This window comes from Hirundo rustica, chromosome 3 (assembly GCF_015227805.2).
Source record: "Hirundo rustica isolate bHirRus1 chromosome 3, bHirRus1.pri.v3, whole genome shotgun sequence".
Taxonomy (NCBI): Eukaryota; Metazoa; Chordata; class Aves; order Passeriformes; family Hirundinidae; genus Hirundo; species Hirundo rustica.
The window spans coordinates 41,891,285-41,908,983 of record NC_053452.1 but is presented as its reverse complement, the minus strand read 5'-3'; the positions used below and the strand labels follow the sequence as shown (position 1 = coordinate 41,908,983).

Here is a 17,699-nt window from a genome sequence, read left to right as displayed (position 1 = left end):
CATGAAGTGAGAATACATTAGATTATAGAGATCTGAGTTATTTCGAACATGCATTTTGCATTAGAGCTAAAATTTTTGTATAGAACTTCCAGGCCATATATTTTATTGTACTATCTATGAAACGTGAGAGAGCAGTAAACCAAAACCAGCGTATTTTTGTTAAATCCTTAACAGCAGTGTGTGAAAGTGATAGCAAGCCTTTGCAAAGTGCCAGGTATGATCCAAGGAATACCTTCTACACCCTACCTTGTTCAACGGATCTTTAAATAGAACCTTTACACAAATCAAAAATCACTTGAGTCCAAATGGCCAGTGACATGGCATCAGGCTTCACAAGGAGAGTGAAAAATCTGGTCTTCTGAGGAGATGATATCCTTCATCCTGCTTTTGCTCAATTAATGGATTATCACTTTCCAGGTGTTCTTGCTAGGCTTTGTTAACCTGACTTCCCTAACGCGATACAGGGATAATGTGCAAATAACTGCCCCATCCTGCAAGGATACATCCAAAAGCAGTTATTTGCCAAATGGGATGAAAGCTGGTTTTCCTACACATGAGGAAATACCGGTACCTATTATTGCTACACATGGCTGCCTCATCCTGCCAGAGCAGAGCAGCCCCACTGTGTTCAAACTGCAAAACCAACCAAACAAAAAACCCACCACCCAAAATTACAGCAAATGAAAATCACTGACTTTTCCCAAACACAGTGGCTGGCTGGCCAGCTTGCTATAGCAATCTGAAGGCTCATTCTTGAAACAAAATTGTGCAAAGCTATCATTCTTGCTTTATGAGTATATTGACCAGCAAATGTGAGTCTCCTGCCAGTGGAAAGATCTCACATTTTTCGAGAGAGATTTGAAGTGAAAATAAAGCTGGTTCACTTTTTCCATAGAGCTGTGAAAATGAAACTCTTTGCCAGGTAAGCTGAGGGTACATATTTGTTTGAATAGCTCCACTAAAAATTAAAAAACAAAATAGGCAAACAGGAGTGCCTAAATTCATACTTTGGCACTTAAACAACCCAGCCAGCTTATACAAATGTTTATCCATCTAGCATTTCCCCTCCATGAAACAGTTGTTTCTCTTTCCCATTTGGGAAACAGATATTTACACCAGTGCGTGGATATGACTTTGGATACTTGACCTTCGGCATTCAAGTAATTTTCCTTTCAGAGATGTACAGTGGCATCTCTGGCTGCAGCCTGTGTCATGTTCCTGCCACAGGTTCCCACTGCTAATGCACATGCTAAACACCATGCAGTGTTTTCCAGCCTTATTGTTTAACTCCTGCCTGAGGTGACTGTGCCCCACCTACATTTAATTTTCTAAGTATTAACTCATTTCCAACCACCTTACAGACAGAACCCTGATTACTGTTGCAGAAGCCAGCAGGAGCCAGGAGGATTTCTGTCTGTTTCGTAGGAATGAGACCTGAGATGCATAGTTTAAAAATGTGCAGATAGATTCAAAAAAAGAAGATAATGTTATTTTGAATTTTGGTAGCTCTCCTTTACACGTCAGAGTATCTTACAAAATGGTCAATAGCATCTGCACCTTTGTCCAATTCATAGCAGACTGGATGGGCATTACAGAATGGTAAGAATTTGGCCCTCTGGCATTGAACAGGAATATAGAAAATAAGCAAGCTGCTGAAAGAGAAATGCTCAATTTTTTCTTCAGTGCTTCGGGCAGTTACTTTGATAGACATAATGCAAAAGTTTATGCTACCATTGCCATCTCCTTTCAGAGGAGTACTTTAAACCTACTTGGGTTAAATAATCACAAAATTTAAAAAAATTGTAGTAATACTGAGAACATAATTACAGCCTTAAAAGCCAATCTACAACAGATGAATCAAAAATTGTCCACTTTTCTGCTGTCTTCTCCTTCTTCATCTTGTCAAAGAGAAGGCAAGAAGCAGGTGGAAAATGAGTATGCATATTATTGCTTCTGTTTCTCATTACAAGGACTGTGTTGTCCAATGAATAATCTTTTAACAGAGCAACAAACCAATTTCTATAAGGTGGTATCATCTGTTGATGATCCTGCTCCAAAACTCTTGTCCTCAGTATGAGATTCAACAACATGAACATGAAGCTTGGTCAAAAGGTAACTGCACTGCTTTAACCGTGCATAAAGCCCAAGGCTCATTCAAGGCTGTACAAGTCTTTGTTCCCCAGCACACTATATCCAAAGCACACCGTTTATATAGCATGTAGGATGTCAGTATTTGTAAGAGGAGAGCTCCAGGATTCAGACAGAAGACTGTTTACTGATTTTGGCAAGGTTTTGTGTGCAATAAAGAAGATGAGCCAAAAAAGAGTAAAAGCCAGTAAGGTTATTCTAATACTAATTCTTTCTACTCCAGTGACTTTTAATATAGTTTTACGTTGGTGTTTCTTTTCTTTTTTTTCTTTTGTCATATGGCTGTGGTTAAACAGCTCAGCCTGCACTTTGGTTTCAAGAGCAAAGATAAATCTTTGGCTTGGCTTTACCTTCAAACTTTGGAAAAAAACAAGGGGAATCTGAATCAAAAATAAAAATTCCAATTCCACCCCACTTTCATCTCTGTTTTCAAAAAGAAATTATTCTCTGAAGAGTAGATAATGCTAAATATGTGAGAGTGAAATATTGCTATGCTTTTGAAGAATGGGAGACCTACAATCATATTGAAAATTCCAGGCCAAAATTTCTGCTCTTGTAAACTGGAACCATTCCATTGCACACAGTAGAGATCAGGAGCAGAAAAGTCAGTTCCAAGAGTATTGAGTACAATTTTAAAGGCTTCTTAGATAATGCATAGTAGCAAAGACTTTTGAACTAATAAAATGAGAGTTTTAAAGTGTCTAAGGATCCTTAATCCTTTACAACCCATAATTACTTTATGTGCTCAGAAGATCATTATTTTAAGTGTTTAATGTGCCACACAAACGACCCATATAAATGATACAGGCCTTGCAAAAATACTTCCCAACAATTTCCTGTGTGTGAGAATAAAGGGCAGGTTTCCCAAAGTGTTCTTTTTCAAGGTGTTTGCTTGGTATTTCCAGCCTTTTCAGACCCATTTCCATATTGTCTCCCCACACAGACATGTACAACTACCTCAAACCATATTTATTTTGAAGCTCTCTGCAATTAAGGAAGAAAATCTAAAAGGCTAGTTTTGGCAGTACTGTTCAAGTAAAACAGATTATAAATATTTAACTTCTACAATGAGCATCACAGGAAAGAGCAATGCTGGCATTCAGTCACCTAATAAGGAAACATTTTTATTATCGCTTATGTGAAGACAGTTCTGTTATTGTTTCTACATATGATGCATTGTATGCTTTGTATTTTTTTAATTTAGGAAAATTAAACGTTGTTAAATGTCTTGACAATAATGCAAAAAGAAGCTCAGTGCATGATGCTCCCAGGAGGTTGTGAAGCTATTGCAATCAGAGCTGTTGCTAATTAAATCTGCCTATTGTTATGAAGCATTTGGGGCCAAACCAATCAACCACTGGCATAATTAATGTAGTCCACAAGGGCCTTTAGTGGTACTTGTTTTCATCAATAATGAGGAACAAACACAGGCTAAAGAAGAGTGGAAAAGCCTGTGTATTTATAAAGCTGCTTGCCTTGGGTCTCATTTGGGAGTAACTAGAGTACAGTCCCAAGGCAAGTGCCCTTGAACACTAGTAATTTTGCCTCATACATGTAATCACATTTTCATAAAGATATCATGCAGGAGAAGACACAGGCTCTCCCTTGCATCAAAGGGGCAAGGCCATCCTCTTTTGCTTATGTTCTACATACATATTTTACAATGACAGGTACACTTTGCAGAATGAAGGGGAGGAATCTTTAAAGTTATCATGTAGTTGCAAATCCAATGTCATGATTTACATGACTGAAATACTGAGATCAACAAACAAAACAAAAGGCTCATGTCTTGTCTACATGCAAAACCTACATGCAAAATTGAAAAGAGTGCTTTTTGATTTAGAGAAATACCACTATTTCAGCTGGTCAATACAACACTTTTTTCTTCACTTACACCTGCTATACTGCTACACCTGCTAACTCTGTAAAGCTTGTATCATATTCAATAGTACTAGATGCTGTCCTCAACCACCTCTCTGATGAAACTTTTCTCCTGCTTGCATTGATCTGTCCAGACTGTGATAGCCCTGTCCAAAGCAGAGCCAGGGTTAGAGCCCTGGAATTCCTGGCTAGCTGCCCTGTATGTAAGCAATGAAACCACGCTGTCTCCCTCCACTAGCTGACGTCAAATGTTTTCGCATACAATACTTTGTAGGCTGCTTAAGTCTCCACAATGACATCCTGAGAAAGTGATATTGGCACAAATTGTAGTCCAAGACTCTGAGCACTAGTCAGTCAGACCAAAAGCATTGACATTATGACATTTGTATGAGTTTTATTTGAAAAACTCAAATGAACTTCCACAAAACAACTCACAGCTTTGACTAAGGTGATGTGATCTTACTTAGGAAGCATTCAAATTTAGGATGAATTCTTATTAAGGAAAGATTCTTCCTCAGAAAAATACTGAATTAATGCTGAAAATATACTTCACAAGCTTTAGGGTCAAACATCTAGTCGCTCCTACATTTTGGTATCCTTCCCCATCCTGCAATATGGATAACACAGCTGGACAAGGTATCTCTGAAATGGTCTCTGACATCCTACTTAGATAGGTAATGACACCTTCCCAAGTTTACTCAATCTAGGAATCCAGCTCTCTTCCTATTCTTTGCAGTCACTGCTCAACTGGGTGCTCCTAAGAACTCTCAGCTTGGTTTTGGGGTCACTGTATTTTCAGAATACAGCCTGCAAACTCATAGCAGGATCAACAGCCTTTATTCCTTGGTTACTCTCCTCATAAAGCCTGGCTCTCTAAATTAAAAGGAGAGGATGAAAGAAAAGAGAGATGATATATCAGTGTCACAAGAAATGTTCCCCAGCATTTGAGATTGCACAATGATATCTAGGCAAAAATCGAGAAATAGGCAGTGAAGATCAGCTACTGACAGGAGAGAAAAAAGACTGCAAAGAAAGGACTGGAAACAGAACAGGGAATTCTCTGTATGCTACCAGCTTTGAGGATGACTAACAGAGACTATAACAACTTTGCAGAAGGCTCCAATAAAAGTAGGTATGAAATAAAAGAGAAATTAAGCTTAAATTAAGTATTCTGGTTCACAAAGTTTCTTAATCATATAGGGGATAAAAAGACCTGAAGCAAGGCATTTTTCCTCTAGCCTTGCAGTGGACACAGGGTGCTCTATATAGAAGCCACACAGGCTCATTTTGACAGAAGTATTGAAAAGGTCAGTGCACCATGACATCCTTAGCACCATGGTTAGTTATGTGACATAATCTATGATGTGTGAAGGTATTTATGAATATTCAATTTTTCTGAATATAAATACGATTCAGAGTGCAAAACACATCTGTTGAGAATTAAGTTGTTCATAAAGATAATAAAGAGAAAATAATTTATTCAGCCTTTCAGCTGGCAATACCAGTGGAGTACAGGAGCCCTTGTGCTGACAGCACATTCATTAAAGTCAAGAGGAATTCCATCTATGTAAGAGCAGCAGGATTGGGGTGGGCTGTCCTACTGTCACTGATTCAGTAGACTGACATACTACATACTAACTACTTTAAGAAATGAGTGGACACTGTGTTTCCAAGAGAAGCGATAACACCATCATTGGTCCTGTACCGTTAATGTCTCCATAAAGAGAAAAATGAAAAGAAAATTAAAAGGAAGCCTCCAGGCCTGATTCCCCCCTCCTCACAAGTCTTCCAGTGGTATTACCCTTGTAACTGCAGCAGTCACTCCTATTTACACTGCTCTGAGTAAAATGAGGCTCCATGACTGCTGAAACTAAATCATCTCCTCCTACAGTCATTTGCTATTATTATATTGGACTGTTTTGCTAAAGGAATGAGCTACGGGGTGTGTGACTACATTACAAGTCACTGTTTTATACTAAAGATGTTGTTAGGGAAATGGGGAGAAGTAACCTTTCAAACCACTGACATTTATACTCATATTTTTGGCTTTGCTGCATCTCTGTTGCGTCAATTCATAAGAACTTAAAATCACATCTTAAAAATGTTCTTATATTGCTTTTAAAATCTGTTTAGAAACTGTGAGAACAATAAAACTGTAAGTCTCTTCAGCTAAGACACTTATACAGCCAAACAGGAGAGCAATGCAATTAGCAATTTTCTCATTACCTTCTGGCAGTTTGAGATTATGACTTTAACTACATAATGGGAATTTTAGGAAAGTCAGAGAGATCAGAACTTAAATGTCTCCTCTCCAAACCAGTTAGGCAAGTAAACAAACAGAAAGCACCCCTACCTCCTTGCCAGCCAGAATAACTGGGCACAGGGATGTTCTGTAAGAGTAAACTGCACCAGGACAGCGTGGTCATAAGCCTCTGCAACTAATCACACTTCTGACTCTGTTAAAAGTCTCCATTGTATCAGAGTATGTGGATGAATTCACTAAGCAACAGGTAAACATAATCACCAGAATCAGTCTTCGTCAGTCCTTTCATCTTTTGGCATTTGCTTTAATACAGATGTGAAAATTTGGCCTAATGACTGAGGGAGGCTCTCAACCCTTCCTATGACTTGAACTTGAACACATCTTGCAATTCTGAACTATTTTCTTTCTTGCAAAAAATTTACCTCAGATTTTGGAGGCACTTGAAGAATTAATTTGATTTCATACTCATCTGCTACCAGACCAAGTATCAATGAGTTTGTTGCCCTGGTCTAACTGGGTGTACTGGAAAATAATTCAAGGGCATTAAAAGTCACCCATGTTTGAGGAATTTATCTATTTAAAATGCTTTCTAGTCCCACAAAAACTGCATCTAATAATTCCTTCAAACAGAGGCCAAAAAAAGTTCTTTCATTTTGATAAGTTGTTTTTACTCACTGAAGAACAAAACTGGCAAGTTTAAATATCACTAAGATCTCACTGGGAAACAATGGTACAAGGTAACTCACTGTTTCAATGGCAAGAACATTTTTTTTTTCATAGCTTGTTATTACTGTAGTACAGATGGATGAAAAATTCTATTTTGACTGTCTGCTGGAAAACCAAGATTTGAATGAGAAGATGTTTTTCATTCAAAGTGTTTCTTTTTGATAAAAAGAGAACAAAATCCCTCAACAAGCTGTTTGTGTTGAACCTCACAGCGAACCACACAATCCAAGATTCCTGAAGTGTCCAAGTTTATAAAACAGGGAGACCATTATGTTCTACATATACTGTCAGCCTAAGGACCCAGCCCTCAAAATAGGAAGAACTAATGACGTCTTAAAAGTACAGCTCCGACAAGACATTACAATGAACCATCAAGATTTTGAGCTTTGAGCCAAAACCATTCAGTTATTTGAAGACCTTTTCCGTTTATTAGATTTTTGTCTTGAAGATGCACTTTTTAAAGATGAAAATAAAATACGTATATTCAAAAACCAAGTTCCCTAGTAAGTCATGTCCTTTCTACAGAAGGCTGCATTTTCAACCAGTCTGGCATATTTAAGCTTTGCCCTCTGCTTTCTCTCGTGTTTTGACCAAGTGAATTTAAGATCTGAAATTTAATTTACAGCCCTAATTTTATTTAAACATAGTTTAATTTGTGGATGAGAGCAGATACTTAGCCTGCTGTTTTTAAACTAAAACAGGTATTAAAAATAGCTTAATGAAAAACAGTGGTCTGTCTCTTCAACCACTGCTTCTTCTCCAGTAACACAGAAATCAAGTGCATTGCGAAAACAATCCTTAATGTTATTCCTAGGCAGTTATTCCTTGGCATTGCAGAGTGCAGGGAAAACACAGTGTCTAACATTTATCTGGAGCAGTCTGATTTGAAAGATGACAGAGCATGATGTACAGAGCGTAGTGAAATCTAAAGCAAGCCAGTCGTAACATGACAGTTGGGGTACAGACGAGGAGATCTCAAAGTGGGTTTATGTACTTTAGCAACATCATTTGACTACAATAAGTTTCCTTGCTCTGATGACCCGTGGTGTGGCTTCGCGTGGAAAGAAGGCTCTACACTGGAAACTAACTCTAAGAATACAGAACATTGCATTAAGGACAGGATAGGGTAAAAGATCCATGGATGACAGCACCAAATTTGGACTTTAACAATCCATAAAAGCAGACACTACCGTAAAGAGTCAGACTAATGCAATAGCTTCATTGTGGATGTGTGGCCAATGCATGTATTCGGGGGTGAATTCCACCCATCACACAGAAGTCACTGCAAGAGCTGAATTTCTCCTGCTTTTGTTCCAACTGGAAAAGACTAAAATTACTGATGAAGCCTCTAAATGTTCCTGCATCACATGGCAATCTTTTACAGAATTAAGGAAAAGGCCAAGAATTTTTTTGAAAATAATTAAGCAATGCATGAACTGTAACACAAGCTGTCAGTCTCTTCAACAATTTTGTTCAGAGATACATGGCTTGGCAAATAAGAAATTTGGAATTCTTATGTGATAAATGATCCAATTAAAAATCCCTCCAAATTTAAGATAACATGACTAGCCATAACCTGATCCACCAGGGAACATTACATGGTATTCCCATGGTCTGTATTTCCATTAACAACAGTCAGAATGTTTCAGTGCAGATCAAACAGTAGAATTCCACAGTCCATATAAATGGTTTTCACTTCTTTTTCAAACAAAGCTTATTCAATTATTGGAAGGGTAGATAGTTAGTTATTTAACTTATCCTGCTAGAAGAAAAAACTGCATCTCTGCACAGAACATGGACATTTCCTCATAACTCTCAGGTCACTGGATGATGATGGAAGGCCTGGCAGCTCTTACTTTACCCTGTTGGAAGACCTATCTTCTACATACCACTCAACAATCACAGTACAGCCACAGCCAGAACCAGACTGTCTTGACTGAAAGTTTTATCGACTTCTCAGAAAGATTATGTCATTAGATATGATCCAGTCTAATATCTTTCTATGCATTAACATGATTTACATGATTTTTTTTCATCTGTCACTAAAATATAGATCATTAACCTAACATTCCTCTTAGGATTTATGGACCTTATTGATGTTTTTATGATTATGCAAGCTGATGTCTGGCAAACCATAGAAAGCTCTGGGTAGGTGGGGGAGTGTATATCTGAAAACTAAAGGAGAACTTCAAGCAGGACTCTTGTGTCATTTACTTGCTGTAGAAAGTAATGTGATATAATTAAAAATGACCAGGAAAGATTACTATCTTTTGGCATCAAATTTTAACACATGCAGTAAAATAGAAATTATCAGCCTTGCATAAAACAGATATATTTTTCCTCTCCACAGTGGGGGTCCAGTAAAGCCCTGGAACATCCTGAGGATAAAGAACATCAACTGGATGTAAAACAGAGCCCTTTTTTCAATGGTTTAGGATGGGAGGATCTTCCCCTGTAGTGGGAGGAAAACGCTGGAAATGTCTGTGCTTGATCTTTTTTAAAGTTTTGAACTAATATGTAAAATTAAAATGAAGACAAATGAAAATCTTTGTGAAAAGGATTATTAAAGATAGGACAATTCTTTAGTAAGCATGATCCAGCAGCCTATGAATTAAGAATGAATCACAAATGTACAAGCAGTGTGGGGAGGTCTGGAAAGTTTAATCTTGGATGACGCTGAAAGAACTGAAAGAAAACAGTAATTTTCCTTTACCAATTTAGGTCAGGCAAGGCAAAGCAAGGCAAGGAAAAGGAAGAGGATCAGAGTATAAAGAGGAACAGGCAAATCAAGATCAGAATATCACTAAAAATTGCTGCTGAAAAGTCAGACAAAGTTCTCTATTAGGAACTAAGGCAACCATTTACTGACTGGCCCTAGTGGTGTGAACATTCAGTAGTTTTAAAGCCGTGAGTTTTTCAGCTGCCAGAGGGTATCTTGCAAGCAATATTTGTTAAGAATTCTACTCTAAACCTATTGTGGTTCTTGACAAAAAAACAACAACAAACGAAGGAGAAGTTAAGAGAACTACCTCCTACACCTTAAAATATTTACAAATATAACAGAAGTGCATATAACAAGTTGTGACAGGGCCTCATGAATCTCCCTCCCCAGCAGTTTCTTAAGAATGCTAGGTTTAGACTAAAATACAAATCAGAAATTACACTTCACTCCCAATAATTAACTTTCCTCTTGAACTCTAAAAGGAACATTCAGTGAATCAGCTACAGATTCACTGTAGAGCCAACCCAGAGTCTGAGAAGGCTATAGGATTGTTGTTTTCAGAAGCTTCCAATCTTCATCTGAATGAGTATTTCTTACTAAAATTCCATGCAATGCTTTTATCTTTAACTGCCATGTACCACTTCGCTGAGAGAACAAGCCAAACAAAAAGTGTTCTACCAGCTCATGTCTTTCAGTACCCACAGATTTTACAAGGCCCAAAACCCAGATCCATGGCTAACATAAAATATTTGAACTTGATGTAGATGTCATGAATTAATGCTAGTGCCTTTCCTTGTGCAGGGAACTGACCTGCAGATGAGCCCAAGGTGGAAAGCTCACAGTGAAAATGTCTGGACTTGATCTTGTCAAAAATTTGGCAGAGACAGACTGCCCATCTGTTATGGACTGAGTTCCCATTGACAGGATCCATGTGTTGACTTAATAGCCTACTGGGATGTTTGAAGACATTTAAAATCAATACTTGTGCATTCTACTTTCCTTTCACGGGTTGAGCTGACAATTTTAGGACTTAAGCCAATTCCATTTCAGTTACTTTGGATTATGAAACCTCTGTGCCAGAACATTACAGATTTCCAATAAGCTGTTGTAACTTTCAGCCCCTGACAATGTCAGATACACTAGGCATGACATGGATATACTTCAACAATTTATTACTATGCTTTTGACTTTTCCAGCTACAGCTAATGACTGCATTTACAACACAAGCTTGGGAGCGCAAGTCTCATGGCTGAGTGTGGCTCTTACCTCACTAATTGTTGGAAAGAAACACTGTCTTTAGGGCTGAAATGATCTAGGAACAGGCAAAAAGCTCCAGTTCTGTGTAATTCAGTGGTTTGCAATCAATGGAGCACTTCTGCTCAGGCTTTTCCCCTATGCAAATCTACTTTATGCATTAGTTTGATGTCCATTTTTGACTGCCCAGTATAGGCATAACATAGTAAGAGCAAGTAGGAGTCATCATCACCTGCTCCTCCTTTAACGGTAAACAGAAGCATATTTGAGAACAGACGATTAGCCAGGGGTCTGCAGGCCAACACGACTTCCTAGGAATCCTTGCTGAAAGACAGGCAACAACCTTTTAAAATACTTCCTTCCCTCTCTTGTCTATATTCTTTCCTCACTTTGTTATGATATCCATTTTGATTTCCTTCTGTTAGAACTGGTTTTGTATCTCAAATTTTCACATTATGAAGTAAGCCTTATTAAAAATACTTCTAGAAAACTTCTAACTATTCTGTAATAAAAAAGTAAGTGGAAACATGCAACTGGATCTTAATTTTCCCTTGCTAGCCCACACAACTTCAACTGCAGGTAATTTACCTTCAATGATCACTAAAAGCAACATCTGGAAAATACAACAATTAATGAGAATAAATAAAAAGTCACTGAGCTGTTACTCAGCTTTCTGTCTCTCTGTTAATAATTTTCCTATGCTTAGAAAGGAATGGCTCTTAGAATTGATGTAATTGGGCAGACACATGAACTCTTACATTTATTTCATTTGAAAGAAAATTGGTTTCTTTGGTTTGTTTCTGTTTTTCTATGCAAGTTTTTTTAACTTTAGAAATTACTTTTGTCAGGATAGGCAAAACAGGAAGCAGTTAGTCAGGTTGAGTTTGGAAAGAACATGAGCATTCAAGTATGGAACAAGGTTTGTCTTTGTCCTTTCAGGAGGTGACTTCCAGGGAATGATCAGTGCACAAGGATACCACTGGAACAATTGCCTCTGAGAAACAAAACAAAGCAAGCTAACAAGACAGAAACCTCACTGACAACCAACATAGTTTCCATGTGAGAAAAACTCTTATGTACAAATGCTTTGAAGCTGTCAGATGACACGGCAATAAAAACTGCATTTGCCTCTTAGAATGTCACTCTGTCATATTAATCAGTCTCACTGGCACACTTTGCCAACAGATTCAGACGACACAGACAGATAAATGCAAGCAGCTATTTTGTATAGATACAGACACATAATTTTATTATTTTAGTCTATTAAGAAGGTATTCTCAGCAGACATTTTGCCAATTGTTTTCATTTACATTTGCAGCCAGTCTATAATACATTGCTGTATGTGCATGTCAGTGTTTTCCCACATTGTGTTTTGAGAATGAAACTCCCGTTGGATAGAACTCCCAGGGACTAATTGATAAAATCTTGCAACAGATTTTTTAAGTCCTGTATCAAAAATAACAGTCTGTAGCAAAAAGGCAGCAATAAAACACTACTCCATTGCATCAGGAAATGAAATAAAAAGTGATGTGTCCCTTTCACGTGTGCACAGGTGAAGTAGAGTATTGTGATGAAGACTCTACATTACCAGAATATCCAGATAAAGAGGTTGAAATTTGGGCACTCCTGAAATCACTAAAACCATAGTTTGAGGAGACAATTAATTCTGATTTAGGATTCTTCATTCTAAAGGAAAAATGGTCATAATCACATAAACCTGATCCTGCCTCGGAAGCCTTAATGACCGATCAGGGTTTCCTCTGGGCCTACTCTATTTTATGATGGATTATGTATGGCTTGTCCACTAGCACCTGCTTAAAGCATATAAGCATCAAGATGGCAGAAATCATGAAGCTGGCACAAACACTGCATCACATGCTTGTGTGGTTCAGATGAAATGTGAGCTATTGGGTCAACAAAGAAAGGCAACAATTTCTTCCTCTCTTCCATTTTAGCCATAGTGGTCATACTGGATTATCAACACAACAAGCACCAGTTTCACAACCCCTTTACAATGCTCATTAAATACACTATCAAGAAATCAAGTATGATCAATGAACATAAAAATCATTAGCACTAAGATTCTATAACATCTTTATGGAAATAGAATATGGAAGTATAATAATAAGCAAATAGAACTGAATAGTATATAGGTGAAACTGTACTGTATTTTAGCCACTAAAACAATACTCAAACTTTTTTTTTAATCTTGAAATACATTATCACCAGAATCTCTAAGGCATTTAAGTACCTATGCAAGTATATTACAGGTTATGGGTGACTTTCGCTTTCCTGTATTTGCAAAATGAATGGATTTTTACACTAAGTATGGTTTACTCTGTGGTGTACAGATTTTACTGAGAAATTACTGAGTACTTTAAGAACCTTTTTGAATATAAAAAATATTATCAGCTAAACTCACCCTATTTATTTCTCAGGAAAGTGCTCCCACAACAGACTCTTTGAAAATAATGGCTCTCAAATTCAAGCTCACAAAATGAATGGCATTGTGAAAAAAATTAAGCTACACATTCTTTGTCAATACTCAAACACAAAAATGGCGTACAGCCTCTGAAAAATGTCACACAATGTTCCCAAGAATCCCAGAGGGATATAAACTGCTGATACAACAGATGCAGCAAGGAGAACCTAAGAGATTTACAGCTGTCTTGGGTTACGTAACCAAAAAATGTGTATTCTATTCCATCTGTTGAAAGCTGGTTTTGGGAGATGTTTTTTCCTTATCTCTTATAACTCCAGGAGGGAGGAGGGCAGATGCCTTCTGATAATGGCTCAGACATTAAAACCAGGTGGGGCAGTGTTTCTTATCTCTTTCATCACCCTTCCATCCTCCACGGGGCCATCTTCTGATAATGGCCCATTAGGGTCCACCAATGACATGACACATTCCATCATCCCATTGTGAGATGCTCCACACAGTGGGGGAGGAGCCAGCTGTTTCCAGCTAGATAAAAACTGGGACTGAAGAACACAAGGGATCCTGTTTTCCCACTGGATCCCAGAGGAAGACTGGACCCATCTCGTCACCACTGGACTTTCAACAGGACCATCTCTATTCCACAGAGTAGAGTAACTCCATCTGTTACTCCAGGAGGACTTATTTGGACTGCTTCCAACACCCTGACCAACAGGGTGCCAGGTCATATCCCTGATTCTATCAGGGTTTTTCCACGATTTTTGTTTGTTTGCTTGCTTGCCTGTTTTTTTGTACTACTACACTTGTACTTTCCTTTTTTAATATTCCTAGTAAAGAACTGTTACTCCTATTCCCGTATCTTTACCTGAAAGTCCCTAATTGCAAAAGTATTTGGAGGGAAGGGAGGCTCTAGCTTTCCTTGGCAGACAACTGTCTTTCAAAACCAAGACAACAGTCCAGCCCCAGCTCTCCTCAGGGGACTGCATTTTCCCGGTTAGGTGACAGGAAAGAATCTGCAGTGTCTTCTCCACTCACATTAAACTTGCACTGAGCCCTGAAGTTACAGTAACTGGCAATTCCTAAGAACATAGTCCAAAATATCCAGTTTCTTCAAGGCAAAAAACCTGTCCTCTGGTCTAAAGTACTAAAGGTTTAAAAGAGTAGTACCCGGATTTCTTTTTTCTTTTTTTTTTCTTTTTTTTAAAAGAGTAGTACACCAGCTGACACTGGTGAGTAATTAAGTTTGCCTAAAACACAGACACCTTAATATCAGCTAGAGATCTAACGCCATCCCCATGCCTAGCGAGCTCCAGTTACCTAGTCAGTTCACAATGAGCTGGGTGGCACTCCAGGCTTCACTGACTGCACGGATTACAGCTCCACCAACTACAGCAGGAATTTAGACACTGAGTCCACAGACAGACAGCAGTGTCAAAAAAAAAAAAAAAAAAAAAAAAAAAAAAAAAAGCCTTAATCAGAAACCATGTAGTCCTTTGTTCAAAGTTTTCTGTTTATTTTATATAGCTATTATTGAAATTCTTACTTCTGTCAATTTCATATGGCAAATCCACAATATTTTCTGTGAAATGGATAAATAAATGAGGAGAGTGGGGATAGTCATAAATTATTTGCAAAGACACTGTGACATGTATAAAACATCTCAGCAAAAACTATTTTAGCAATGAGATGAATATTCTAATTATGGAAAGAAAAAATATTTTTAAAATCGTCTTCAATGTACAAAAAGAGCTAAAATGAAAATGTTTCTACTCAAATCAGCCACTCTAAACACAGCTATTGTAACACGATCCAATGTTGATGGCATTTTTGCCAGGAGTAAAAATTGTTCTCTAAAACTAATAGGTTAAATACCACTCCACAAATGCCTTAAGTGAACAGCAAAGGCCTATTTCACTGAGCCTACAAAAAAGAGCAGACAGTAGAAGGCATTGTAGAACATGGATATATAATCCACTAATTTCATGCCTTGCATCTGTGAGTCTTGCAAATGCCATTACTCCATGCTAAATTAATTTAGGCTCATTCAGTCAAATGAATGCACTGGAGAACTAATATAAACTAGAATTTCCTGAGCCATTACTTTCTATCTTCCAAAACCTGAAATAGTTTATGCTGATTTTACTGGCTAATTGTAACTGGCAGGTCATTTGCAGAATATTAAAAGCAAACCACTTCATGAGGGTTAAAACAAATTTAATGTATTCATTTGTGACTTTAACTCATAAAAACTTTCTCCTAAGGAGACTGATTTCTCAGCTCAAGACAAGTTTGTAGATGGCATGATGATCATGATATATTAGAACATATATTCAGGTAAAAACTGGCAAGAAGAAAAGCAGTATAGACTAAAATAGTAAGTTTTTCAATAGGATATTTGTATCTTGCCTGAAATTTTTAGTTTTGTCTTTTTTTAGTTATGTTCTATAGGCAGGGCTAGATGATGGTGTTATTTACTTGTTATACCTCAAGAACTTCTTTGACAGCACTAGGATTACTAAAGAAAAAGAAAGGAAAGATTAGCCCCATTATGAATATATTTGGCTTCATGTTTTGTTTTATAAACCCAGTTCTTATACAGAGATAAATTTTCCTCAGGCAAATACTTTACAATAAGCTTTCTGATGTTTGTATGACAAAGTCTGAATCAGAATTTACTAAGCTAACTGAGTGAAGAAGACATCTATATTTATCCTTTATATTGAAGCCTGGAAGTGGAAAGATGTCATGTTTACAATCTACTGGATTCAGTGGCAAGATCTTTCCTGTTCTGTCCACATAACAGTCCAGAGTTGATTCTCTGTGGATGTTCAAAAAGTCTTGGAATCTGAGAGTTAAGGGAAAACTTTTTTTTTTTTTTTTTTTTTCCCCCCAGGACCTTGAGTACCTTCCTACAACAATTAGAGAGCACACCGTTTTTAGCACCTGGATTCACCTTGCTTGATTATGCCAATCTGGCACATCAGATATAGCTACAAATTAACACAAGGTTTGCTACACAGTACCTCCAGAAAGTAATTCTGCTAGCCTGGGTATGGCACCACAGTCAGGAGCAAGTCCTGTTGTTAGCAAATCTAACATAATCATGCTTTTGATGATGGGATAGCAGTTACAACACAGGCAAACTATGCTTCTGATTCCTCTTCTCTTGTAAATATGCTTCTAGATGGACTGGAGCTTACCAGTTCCCAGAAATAAACCCACCTTTTTTTTTTTTTTTTTGTCTCTGTGTGCACACACGCGTGTGCTTTTGGAAGCTTTGGCTTCCAGCAGCTACACTGCAAACTCAAGAAGTCTTGCTTTAGTCTCTAGCACTGTAAAAATTAACAAACACTCCTAACAGTGACAGATTTCTATACACATATTTTATGCTACAGAAATGCCAGAAGAATTCTGTTCCTGCCTATACTGACTAAAGAAATTACAAATTAAATCTCCAGCATGAAAAGTATTTGCTTCAAATTTGTCTACACTGTTTAAGGACCTTCCCTTAAGTGCCTACTGGAAAATCAAGAAGAGAAAAAAAAATTAATAAATATTAAAAACAGCTTGCATAAAGGAATCTTTAAACCTTTTAGCATCTTGATTCTTTTCTTATGATGATTGCTTGTCTTTCCTAAATGCTTTTGGATCTCAGTTCAATATACCCAGAATACTTAAGCACAGTACTTAATGTAAAGCATAACCTCAATTTCTACTGGATTTCAAATGTGGCTTGGGGTGATTTACTGCATCATAGCCTACATCAAACTACACATTTTTCCACAGAAATAGAAACCAAGAAGACTCTCTAAAGTTTATCCCACTGAAAGGAAGGAGCAATGAGAAAGGCATCAAAATTTATCATCCACCAAAGCACTGAACTTATTTGAATACTGGAGAGACTTCAGTCTTAGGACATTCACCTGATATTCCTAGTCCAGTTTTAAAAAGCTCAATTCTAAACAGTGATGAAAGTAAGTAAAGCCAGAATTCCACAATTATTTTTAAAAAGCATCATAATTAATTCACACCAAACCAGTGATCAGTTTGAAAATAGTAGGCGACTGATGTAGTAAAAAGGAGTTAACACTGTCTTTCTGAATCCTGCTCACTGAAAATTGGCTTCTGATGGGAGTTTGCTTCTTTTCAGGTTTGCCTCCTAAGATTTACCACCAAAAAAATGTAACCCATGCTGTCATTTTACAAGCACCTTCTTGCTACGTATCACCCCAAAATAAGCAGATAACAAAGAGAAAGATAATTAAGAA

At 37.5% G+C, this 17,699-nt stretch overlaps 1 protein-coding gene across 8 annotated transcripts in view; it reads right to left on the bottom strand.

Moving 5' to 3' along the window:
- Nucleotides 1-17,699, bottom strand: part of SMOC2 (SPARC related modular calcium binding 2) — a 195,054-nt gene that overhangs the window by 105,217 nt on the left and 72,138 nt on the right. The window lies entirely within an intron of this gene.